The following is a 12796-nucleotide window of genomic DNA, read 5'->3' as shown; positions in this document are numbered from 1 at the left end:
CATCTTGGGTGCCACTGAGGACTAGACTGTCTCCTGTGATTTTAACAGAGTCGCCCACTTCTCCACCTTGATGCAGGGCTTGGCACTGCCCTCATGACCCTTTTGTTAAGCTTATTTGTGGGTATGAATTTGGCTACAGCAATCATGTGGTAGACCTCAAGGTCCATGTGCTTTCAAGGAGAAAGAAATCCTTGGAAAACAAGCATAACAGCCTTGAGGTAGAGAGAAATTCTCAATTGCTAAGAAGGCAAGGACTCTCTACCCCCAGCATGCTGAGAAACTAACATCCGCAACACATTGCCCATCCCAAGCCCCTGAAGAACCCTACTTTTTCATGTTCCATCAGCACAATCAGTACCATACACTGCACTCAGAGGAAAGAAATCTACATGAGTTCCCCGCTTAGAACCAGATCCAAGCTCTTTAGTATGTTAATTCTCTTTCTAAATTGAGCACTCAGATTACTTCTCTGTGCTCACCTCCATCATTCATCCAACCCAATAACCTATACTTCAGTCATACTGGCCTATTTGCTGCATTTTATCAACTGTTTTAGTGAATACTATTTCCTTGTCTTGAGTGTTCTTTCTATGATCTCTGTCCACCTGATAGATGATAGATAATCTTGAGCTAATTGATGTAACAGTGTGTCAAAAAGGAAGTCAAAAAGAGCTGTGTGGGAATGCCTTGACAATGATGAGCTAGCAGTATATTATTGCTCAGATCAGATCAGATCAGTCGCTCAGTCGTGTCCGACTCTTTGAGACCCCATGAATCGCAGCACGCCAGGCCTCCCTGTCCATCACCAACTCCCGGAGTTCACCCAGACTCACGTCCATCCAGTCAGTGATGCCATCCAGCCATCTCATCCCCTGTCGTCCCCTTCTCCTCTTGCCCCCAATCCCTCCCAGCATCAGAGTCTTTTCCAATGAGTCAATTCTTCCCATGAGGTGGCCAAAGTACTGGAGTTTCAGCTTTAGCATCATTCCTTCCAAAGAAATCCCAGGGCTGATCTCCTTCAGAATGGACTGGTTGGATCTCCTTGCAGTCCAAGGGACTCTCAAGAGTCTTCTCCAGCACCACAGTTCAAAAGCATCAATTCTTTGGTGCTCAGCCTTCTTCACAGTCCAACTCTCACATCCATACATGACCACAGGAAAACCCATAGCCTTGACTAGACAGACCTTTGTTGGCAAAGTAATGTCTCTGCTTTTGAATATGCTATCTAGGTTGGACATAACTTTCCTTCCAAGGATTAAGTGTCTTTTGATTTCATGGCTGCAGTCACCATCTTCAATGATTTTGGAGCCCAGAAAAACAAAGTCTGACAGTTTCCACTGTTTCCCCATCCATTTCTCATGAAGTGATGGGACCAGATGCCATGATCTTCGTTTTCTGAATGCTGAACTTTAAGCCAACTTTTCCACTCTTCACTTTCACCTTCATCAAGAGGCTTTTTAGTTCCTCTTCACTTTCTGCCATAAGGGTGCTGTCATCTCCATATCTGAGGTTATTGATATTTCTCCCAGCAATCTTGATTCCAGCTTGTGTTTCTTTCAGTCCAGCGTTTCTCATGATGTACTCTGCATATAAGTTAAATAAACAGGGTGACAATATACAGCCTTGAAGAACTCCTTTTCCTCTTTGGAACCAGTCTGTTGTTCCATGTCCAGTTCTAACTGTTGCTTCCTGACCTGCATACAAATTTCTCAAGAGGCAGATCAGGTGGTCCGGTATTCCCATCTCTTGAAGAACTTTCCACAGTTTATTGTGATCCACACAGTCAAAGGCTTTGGCATAGTCAATAAAGCAGAAATAGATGTTTTTCTGGAACTCTCTTGCTTTTTCCATGATCTAGCGGATGTTGGCAATTTGATCTCTGGTCCCTCAACCTTTTCTAAAACCACCTTGAACATTAGGAAGTTCACAGTTCACATATTGCTGAAGCCTGGCTTGGAGAATTTTGAGCATTACTTTACTAGCGTGTGAGATGAGTACAACTGTGCGGTAGTTTGAGCATTCTTTGGCATTGCCTTTCTTTGGGACTGGAATGAAAACTGACCTTTTCCAGTCCTGTGGCCACTGCTGAGTTTTCCAAATTTGCTGGCATATTGAGTGCAGCACTTTCACAGCATCATCTTTCAGGATTTGAAATAGCTCAACTGGAATTCCATCACCTCCACTAGCTTTGTTCGTAGTGATGCTTTCTAAGGCCCACTTGACTTCACATTCCAGGATGTCTGTCTCTAGGTCAGTGATCACACCATCGTGATTATCTGGGTCATGAAGATCTTTTTTGTACAGTTCTTCTGTGTATTCGTGTCATCTCTTCTTAATATCTTCTGCTTCTGTTAGGTCCATACCATTACTGTCCTTTATCGAGCCCATCTTTGCATGAAATATTCCTTTGGTATCTCTGATTTTCTTGAAGAGATCTCTAGTCTTTCCCATTCTGTTGTTTTCCTCTATTTCTTTACATTGATCGCTGAAGAAGGCTTTCTTATCTCTTCTTGCTATTCTTTGGAACTCTGCATTCAGATGTTTATATCTTTCCTTTACTCCTTTGCTTTTCACTTCTCTTCTTTTCACAGCTATTTGTAAGGCCTCCCCAGATAGCCATTTTGCTTTTTTGCATTTCTTTTCCATGGGGATGGTCTTGATCCCTGTCATTCATGATTGTTGGTTGTGAAATAGCTATACATATGATGTTACTGAAGAGGCATAACCCAAATATCACCTCTTCTTCATTTCCCCTATCCCCATTCCCTACCTCCTAATAAAATATCTCCCTGCTAGAATTATTTCCTCCTCTATTTAAATGATAAACCTAAGCCATCACTTGGAGTTCCTTCATTCCTAAGGTTCTAAAAAAGAAATGAAGTTTCTTCACTTCTAAGGTTTACTGAGGATTCCATTCCATCCAGCTGCTTCTCTTAGTCCTTATAAGATATTAATCCTTCCCTCTTTATTGGAGTCTTCCAGTCTAGCTACTGGATTGACCAAAAGGTTCCTTTGAGTAACATCTCATGGAAAAACCCAAAGGAACCTTTTGGCCAATCCAATACAAATGTGCACAGATGCCCCCACCCTGAATCACTTGACCTTAGTGCCCTTTTAGCTAACATCATTATTTCTAAACTTTCTCACTCAGCAATTCTGGCAGGGAATACACTGGCTGGTATGTCATCTGTTTTGTTATTAAGGTATTTCTCCACAGCCCCTTTCAGAATCCTCTATCACCCCTTCCACTCTTATCCTAGTTCCTTCAAGTTTATCTAAGCAAAAATAAATTGAAATTCCAACTGCAATTACTTTAATTTCTATTTGGCATAGGTGATCATCCAGCTCTTGAGATGCTCTCCTCCCCATCTTCATCTTTCAGGACACCAGAACACCCTTGTGTTCTCCTAGTTTTCCAAGCACATCCTTCAGACTCTCACCTGGATTTCTCCCTCTTCCTCCTGCTTCACCCTACATACATTCTTGACTCTCATCTCTTTAATAGATATTTTATTTTCACAAGTTTAACCATCATTCTTGTATGGAACAGTCTCATATGTAAGTCTTGATCTTTCTACCAAGTTCTGCTTCTGACTTCTATCTGCCTGTGGGATTCTTCCACTTATGAAGTGAAGTGAAGTGAAAGTCACTCAGCCCTGTCCAACTCTTTGAGACCCCATGGACTATACATTCCATGGAATTCTCCAGGCCAGAATACTGGAGTGGGTAGCCTTTTCCTTCTACAGGGGATCTCCCCAACCCAGGGATCAAACCCAGGTCTCCTGCCTTGCTGGCGGATTCTTTACCAGCTGAGCCACAAGGGAAGCCCAAGAATACTGGAGTGGGTAGCCTATCCCTTCTCTAGTGGATCTTCCTGACCCAGGAATCAAACTGGGGTCTCCTGCATTGCAGGTGGATTCTTTACCAACTGATCTATCTACTTATGGATACCACCAACACCTGGGATGACATCTCTACAGCTATTTTTCATTATTTCTTTTCCAAAGACACCTTTGTGTCTATGTCTTACATTTCCCTTCCAGAAGAACCACAATAGAATCATGACCAAGAGACAAAGATCTCTGCCACTTTAAAAGGCTTCCAAGAGACTCCCCTGGTGGTCCAGCAGTTAAGACTCTGTTTCCACTGCAGGGGGCATGGATTTGTTCCCTGGTCAGGGAACTAAGATCCCAAGTGCCACATGGCATGGCACCCCAAAAAATGAAATTACAGGTTTTCAAAAATGATAATTTTCTAAGTTTCTCTGGTAAACAAACTTTATAAACCAGGCTACAGAGAACTGAAGAAAAATGATGATCCATTTACATCTTAAGGTAGATAGAGTTCTATATATTAAGGCTATAGATCAAAAAAGGCTTATTTTACAAAGGAAATCCCTTCTAAGGAAGCATATAAAGAGGCTTAGATAGACTCTTTAAAAGACAAGACAGGCTTAAGAGTATTTATCTCAGAGGGATCATTTATGTAAGATATAATGCAAAAAGAGATCTTGGAAAAATAAGATGCTGTATGAATGCAAAGACTGTTTCATTCTAACTATATTAATTTAATCCATTTACTCCATGGGGATCATGCCCTAAATATTTCAAAAGATTTAGTCACCTTTCTCTGTTACAGATTTGCTTTAAATCTTTATCTCTTCAGCTGTCTACCTTTTCGTCTAGAGGCTTTTGGTACAAAATGTTTCCATTAGAAGAAATATTTGACCAACCCTTTAAACTCTTAACAAAATAACATCTATTCTGGATTGAAGGCTGATCTTTGAATAATAAATCTTCCTGCAGTTAAAAATGGATAATTAAGGTCTGTTTCAGACACTTGATTTTAGAGAAAGGAAGCTCAGTAATTAAAGTGAGAATGAAAAAAGTGAAAATGAAAACTGATCAGGAGTGAATAACAATTTTCCATTTCCATTTAAAGGAATCTCTCAGGCACTAAGTGTTATTCATGTTGACCTAGAGGCTACTCAAACTATCTGCTTTCCAAATAGTCTCAGATTTTGAATAAAGGAAATGTAAGCTATGTTATTTTGGTTCTATAAGATGATGAAAGTGAAAGTGGAGAGTGAAAAAGTTGGCTTAAAGCTCAATATTCAGAAAACGAAGATCATGGCATCCAGTCCCATCACTTCATGGGAGATAGATGGGGAAACAGTGGAAACAGTGTCAGACTTTATTTTTCTGGGCTCCAAAATCAATGCAGATGGTGATTGGAGCCATGAAATTAAAAGACGCCTACTCCTTGGAAGGAAGGTTATGACCAACCTAGATAGGATATTGAAAAGAAGAGACATTACTTTGCCAACAAAGGTCCATCTAGTCAAGGCTATGGTTTTTCCTGTGGTCACGTACGGATGTGAGAGTTGGACTGTGAAGAAGGCTGAGCACCGAGGAATTGATGCTTTTGAACTGTGGTGCTGGAGAAGGCTCTTGAGAGTCCCTTGGACTGCAAGGAGATCCAACCAGTCCATTCTGAAGGAGATCAGCCCTGGGATTTCTTTGGAAGGAATGATGCTAAAGCTGAAACTCCAGTACTTTGGCCACCTCATGGGAAGAGTTGACTCATTGGAAAAGACTCTGATGCTGGGAGGGATTGAGGGCAAGAGGAAAAGGGGACGACAGGGGATGAGATGGCTGGATGGCATCACTGACTCGATGGACGTGAGTCTGGGTGAACTCCGGGAGTTGGTGATGGACAGGGAGGCCTGGCGTGCTGCGATTCATGGGGTCGCAAAGAGTCGGACACGACTGAGTGACTGATCTGATCTGATAAGATAAACAGGAATGAAAGGCAATTCTAAAGTTTATGTCGCAGTGGAGGTTGAGAAAGAAGGAAAGAAGCAAAGACGTGTTGACCAGGAGTAACTGGACAATCCCCTCTGCCCTGTCCCTCCCCACAATGGCCTCTTTCTGGGACAATCCCAGCCGGACAAGGTCATAAACCAGTTTTAAGGCTGCTATGTCTTCAAAGCCCATCTGCCTTTCAACAGCTTCCTGCTGTAGGTCTCCAGGACAGACTGTTCTACCAGAGGACCAATGACCTCACTAACCTCAAACAAGGATTCCTTTCATCCACTCTAGGGCACAGCAGTCAAGTATGTTCAACACCATCGTGGCTTTCAGGTCAGCCCTAACAACAGGAAAGAAGAACCAAACTCCTGGGAGAGAACCCCAAAACATCTGAATCATCCTCTCCAAGAAAATCAAAATCTCACAGAAACTATCAGGAGAGAACCACAAGAGGAAAATAAGGCTCATTTCTCTTTTCAAGACTAATAACACTGACATTTCCAATGATAATCCACAGCATTCACACCAAACTAAAGTGATTAATTATCTCACTTGTCACCTTTATAAAAGTTTAAGTTCTCCTTGATATGACTGGAGAACAGCTTAGCACAAATCAAACAAACTAAAACAAAACCAGTAATTGCTCATTATCAGTTGGAGGAGTTTAATTTTTAACATAACCTCTATTCCTCAAATTCTGTTTAATGAAGAAACTAAAGTATTAAAGACATCAATCCACACAGGTAAGGCTTCAGACCTTACAAAAGATCTAAGATAATTTTAAAAAGCCTATTATTAAAGGTTCCATGTGGGACAGTAGGGGAGTCTCATGCTGCTGCTGTCGGCCCTAGGTGGGCTGGCTCTACCCAAAGCAATTTATAGATTCAACGCAATCCCTATCAAGCTACCAACAGTATTCTTCACAGAGCTAGAACAAATAATTTCACAATTTGTATGGAAATACAAAAAACCTCGAATAGCCAAAGCGATCTTGAGAAAGAAGAATGGAACTGGAGGAATCAACCTACCTGACTTCAGGCTCTACTACAAAGCCACAGTTATCAAGACAGTATGGTACTGGCACAAAGACAGAAATATAGATCAATGGAACAAAATAGAAAGCCCAGAGATAAATCCACGCACATATGGACACCTTATCTTTGACAAAGGAGGCAAGAATATACAATGGATTAAAGACAATCTCTTTAACAAGTGGTGCTGGGAAATCTGGTCAACCACTTGTAAAAGAATGAAACTAGAACACTTTCTAACACCATACACAAAAATAAACTCAAAATGGATTAAAGATCTCAACGTAAGACCAGAAACTATAAAACTCCTAGAGGAGAACATAGGCAAAACACTCTCTGACATACATCACAGCAGGATCCTCTATGACCCACCTCCCAGAATATTGGAAATAAAAGCAAAAATAAACAAATGGGACCTAATTAACCTTAAAAGCTTCTGCACATCAAAGGAAACTATTAGCAAGGTGAAAAGACAGCCTTCAGAATGGGAGAAAATAATAGCAAATGAAGCAACTGACAAACAACTAATCTCAAAAATATACAAGCAATTCCTACAGCTCAACTCCAGAAAAATAAATGACCCAATCAAAAAATGGGCCAAAGAACTAAATAGACATTTCTCCAAAGAAGACATACAGATGGCTAACAAACACATGAAAAGATGCTCAACATCACTCATTATCAGAGAAATACAAATCAAAACCACTATGAGGTACCATTTCACACCAATCAGAATGGCTGCAATCCAAAAGTCTACAAATAATAAATGCTGGAGAGGGTGTGGAGAAAAGGGAACCCTCTTACACTGTTGGTGGGAATGAAAACTAGTACAGCCACTATGGAGAATAGTGTGGAGATTCCTTAAAAAACTGGAAATAGAACTGCCTTATGATCCAGCAATCCCACTGCTGGGCATACACACTGAGGAAACCAGAAGGGAAAGAGACATGTGTACCCCAGTGTTCATTGCAGCACTGTTTATAATAGCCAGGACATGGAAGCAACCTAGATGTCCATCAGCAGATGAATGGATAAGAAAGCTGTGGTACATATACACAATGGAGTATTACTCAGCCATTAAAAAGAATACATTTGAATCAGTTCTAATGAGGTGGATGAAACTGGAGCCTATTATACACAGTGAAGTAAGCCAGAAGGAAAAACACCAATACAGTATACTAACGCATATATATCAAATTTAGAAAGATGGTAACAATAACCCGGTGTACGAGACAGCAAAAGAGACACTGATGTATAGAACAGTCTTATGGACTCTGTGGGAGAGGGAGAGGGTGGGAAGATTTGGGAGAATGATATTGAAACATGTAAAATATCATGTAAGAAACGAATGGCCAATCCAGGTTCGATGCACAATACTGGATGCTTGGGGCTGGTGCACTGGGACGACCCAGAGGGATGGTATGGGGAGGGAGGAGGGAGGAGGGTTCAGGATGGGGAACACATGTATACCTGTGGCGGATTCATTTTGATATTTGGCAAAACTAATACAATTATGTAAAGTTTAAAACTAAAATAAAATTAAAAAAAAAAAAAAACAGCATTCAGTTACATGTCTGTGTGTTCAATCTGTCTGCTTATCTTGAATACTCTTTGTTAACTGCTGTATTTATATCAGGGCTTTCCATGTGGCACCAGTGGTAAAGAACCCACCAACCAATGCAGGAGACATACAGACGTGGTTTCAATCCCTGGTTCGGGAAGATTCCCTGGAGGACGGCATGGCAACCCACTCCAGTATTCTTGCCTGGCAATCTCATGGACAGAGGAGCTTGGCAGGCTACAGTCCATAGGGTCACAAAGATCAGATATGACTGAGTGACTTAGCTCACTCATACATATTTATATTTAATTTTTTTCAGATAGTTTTGAGTGATGTACAGAGCTATAGCCGTCTTTCCAAATGACTTTTGTATAATAGAAAGATTGTGTCCAAAGCATTGGATAGTTTGTTCCACTCTTTTTCACCATGCACGCACAAACTTAATTGGATTAATATACTTGAAGTTTCTCATACATTTTTTAAACATCTGAGCATTATAAATTACTGACCAGAATAGTGTGACAAAGTATAAGGCACAATTCTTGATGTCACAGAGGGCAGGAAGGTGAGCTCAAGTTTCTGTGGGTCAGCACCAGCTGGGACCCTGGCAAGGTGACACATGGTTCTGAATGGTAGCTGCACCACTCCAGCAACTAGAGGCTGCAGGTCCTGAGAGCTGCATTGATCTTCACGCAAGCATGAGCCTTGTACATACAGACCTGGGGCACCTCCTTGTTGTGAGCAAAGTGGCAGCTTGGACACGCAGGGAGAAGCACCTTGGGGAAGTTCCTGCATAGCCACTGGGAGTGGGGACAGCTCCCCACCATGGCTGCTTACACCCAGCCCTATGAGGTCCATCACAGCTGCTGCCCCAATTGGGAATCCTGATTTATTTTCTAATCTGAACTCTCTTTTTAACTGGCAAGTTTGGTCCAAATGGAAATGCACACTTTTACTGCAGTAAAGTTCAAAATATTTCTATTGTCCTATTTTGTGTCTTCTATTTGTCCTGCTATTTTGATGCTTTTTCTCTTTCTAACTTTTTACCTTTTGATTGATTCAATTTTTAAAATGTATCTCATTTCCGTCTGAAATTTTGAAAGCTATTCACTATATTTTTATTGTATCTAACCCTTAATAAGCTCATCTTCATATGTAACTTTAAAGTTAATATTTTCACCTTCATTTAACAAGCAAAGATCTAAGGAAGTTTTATGTAAAACCACTTATTTGCCAGATATTCTTACCCCATTTACATTTTGATCTTAATATATTTTTACCTGCAAAATTAAATATTTTTGTCAGGGACTTAGCATTTTAGATTTATCCATGTTAATCTTTGCTCATCATTCCTTCCTGCATCTCAGACACACCTTTAGTTTATTTTTTATTCTTCCTAAAGTTATTTTTGAAGCTTTAATGAGGATCTGTTGGTAATAAAGCCTCCAAATTTGTTTGTTGAAAATGTCTTTATTTTGCTCTCATTCTTGAATGCAATTTTAACTAGACATATATTACCAGATGGATAAATCTTTTTTCTTTTCTTTCAGTGTTTTGAAAATATTGTTCTCCATCTTAGGACCTCAGTTGTTGATGTTGTTGATGTTCAAAAAAATCAGCTCTCTCACTAATCAGCACAGCCACCTACAGGGTGGTCTAGAGAGCTTGTTGGAAATGTAGCTCTCAGCCCCTACACTAGACCAAGTGAATCAGAATGATCAAGACCCTCCAGAGTATATTAAGTAAAATCTCTTAGAAAATGTTCAAGACAATTTATATTATTAATACTTAGATTTTTTTATTGTAATGTGTTTCTTTGACAAAAAAGATCCCCATGTTATCATATCTTTTGTTAATATGCAATAATTTATTTTAATTGTTTTTCAGTGAAGAAACAGCCAAGCTGAAAAAAAAAATCCAAGATCTTTGACTTTTAAATTAATAGTTGTATTCATAGACTCCACAGAACATCTCTTTTATGAAATTTCATCAAGTTCGGTGATTTAGTTATCTTCATAGGAAAGAATGTCAGCAGTTTGGGAATACTGGAACCAAATATCCTTGTCTGAGCCCCTTTGTGCTTCCCCTCCACTGGCAGACATGAGGACAGAAAGTTTGAGCAGAAATAAAACCAGACACAGAACCTAATGGGAGAGGAGACATATTTTTGTTTAAAATGCTGATGGATGAATGGGAAACTTAAGACTTGGGTGTTTTAAAAGCTGGTGCTTTTAAGACTAATTATCTGTAATGACAATATGTCTGTGTGCTATGTAAATAGGAACCCAGAATGAGACATCTGTCATGATGAAATGTGACACCGGGAGAAGATAAACTCTGCCTCTAATTAATAAAATGTCCAATTGAGATGCTTACACTGGGACTGGGATGGCAATAGGATCAGATTGCTGCAGGAATTTTTTATGGATGAGTTATGCAGATTCAACCTGACTAATTCATGAAAGCTCAGCGGAGGCTGTGAAAACCCATCCATCAGCCATCGCTATTATCTGCAGAGGGGCTCAGCAACCTCAGGGAGCTGAGGCCTAGACATTGATATTATTGCATTGGTTTATTTACATCAAGTAGCTCCTCCAAAAGAAAGTCCTTTATTCTCACTCTCTTCATCTAGAAACCCTTATAAAACAGGCAGAAACATTGTGACTGAGCCTTCCCCCGCCTCACTCACCTCTCTCTCCTGTAACATCTATCTCTCCCTTTCAGCTAGCTCCCTCTCACGAGCCTAAATCTGCACACATGTATCTCCCATCTCAAAACAAACAAACAAACAAAAAAGGAATTAGCCAAAAACAAAACAAAGGAAGTCCACTTTGAATTCTGCCTATCCACTTGGAGATAAGTTTCTCACTCTGTCCCTCCACACTCAGCTCACTAAAAGAGTTATACATTTCCACATCTTCCCTTTCACATTCCCCTTTCATTCTCAAACCCACTGCAGTCTGGCTTCTGTCTGGAATCAGCTGGGATACTCCTCTTGCCAAGATCACCAACAGCAACAGGCTGGCGATGTCTCAGTCCTTACCTGGCTGACTATCTCCAGGGCACCCAGCTCCATTGATGACTCACTTCCTTTCTTCTGGAGGTTCTTTAGTTCCTTGCCCTCAAGGACCCCACTTCTCTTGCTGCATCTCACTCACTCTCTGTCCCACTCACTGTTCCTCTTCATCAATACTCCCTTTAAACAGTAGTGAGCCCCAGATTTCCATTACAAGGTCCTTTCTCCTCCCTGTTAAGGCTGTGAATTCCAAAATCTGTTATGCACTATTCAAACTCTCTCCTCATCCATCCTCACATAGATGTTCTATAGACACCTCAAACTCAATGTGACCAGAAAGGCTTTATTTATTTATTGACCATGCATGTGGGATCTTAAGGAGATTCCCTAGTGGCTCAGATGATAAAGAATCCACCTGCAATGCAGGAAATGTGGGTTCAATTCCTGGGTGGGAAAGAACCCCAGGAGAAGGGAATGGCAACCTACTCCAGTATTCTTGTCTGGAGAACCCCATGAAGAGAAGAGCCTGGGGGACTACAGTCCATGGGGTTACAACTGAGAGGCTAGGCACTTAGCACTAGTGGGACCTTTGTACCCTGAACTGGGATTGAACGTGGTTCCCTGGCAGTGAGAGGGCAGAGTTCTAACCACTGAATTGTTAGGGAATCCCCAGAAAGGCTTTATTTAAAAACAAACAAACAAACAAACATCTTCCCAGTTACTCTAAACAGTAACCACACTGAGTGGGAGACTTGGGGAAGCAGGAAGACAGCAGTGGAAGCCCTGTCGCGGATTTAGGAGCCACACGCAATGGACGACCACAAGCAGCTCTGAGAGCACACGAGCTCACCTATAATGGGCAGAGCCTCAGATTCTCTCAGCCTCACCTGTCAACCAACCCTGGGCCGTTTGTTCTGCCACAATGACCAGTTCCATGTGGGCCCATGCAGTCCCGCTGTTGAGGCTGACCCCTGGAGTCTCTGGCCCCTCTTTCTATTCCTAGACCCAGATGAAGCACTACAAATACGATGCATGGAGTCTGGCTCTCTGGAAGGTGCCTGGTGACGCAAGCCAGAAGGGCAGGGCGTTAACACTCTGTGGGTGAACTCTGTTCAGTGAGAGACAACAGAAGGGAAGGTGCCAGCAGGTGAATTCCCTCTCTATACACCCTCTTATGGAAGACTCTGAAGTGTGGGTTTTTGGGTCAGCCCATCTGGGGGTGTTTCATGTGGCTAAGAAACTGGCCATCTCTTCATGAAGCAACAGTCAGCACCATGATGTCAGACCTTGTGCGACCTCCCATCTGCCTGTGACTCATTTCACTGTCTCTGTGTCTCACTCCCTGAGATTACCCTTCCCAGGATCGCATCAGCACTTA

The 12796-nt window shown here is 41.4% G+C and overlaps 1 long non-coding RNA gene across 1 annotated transcript; it reads right to left on the bottom strand.

Moving 5' to 3' along the window:
* Positions 1–9655: 9655 nt before the first annotated feature.
* LOC139186135 (uncharacterized) lies at positions 9656–12169 on the bottom strand. Its single transcript, XR_011569638.1, has 3 exons — positions 11353–12169; positions 11092–11172; positions 9656–10546 (listed from the first exon to the last, which is right to left on the bottom strand). It is a non-coding gene; the product is annotated as an uncharacterized lncRNA (long non-coding RNA).
* Positions 12170–12796: the final 627 nt, after the last annotated feature.

The sequence above is a fragment of the Bos indicus genome, chromosome 12 (genome assembly GCF_029378745.1).
Source record: "Bos indicus isolate NIAB-ARS_2022 breed Sahiwal x Tharparkar chromosome 12, NIAB-ARS_B.indTharparkar_mat_pri_1.0, whole genome shotgun sequence".
In the NCBI taxonomy this organism is placed as follows: Eukaryota; Metazoa; Chordata; class Mammalia; order Artiodactyla; family Bovidae; genus Bos; species Bos indicus.
The sequence above is the reverse complement of the archived record's forward strand: the minus strand, read 5'-3'. Positions and strand labels throughout refer to the sequence as shown.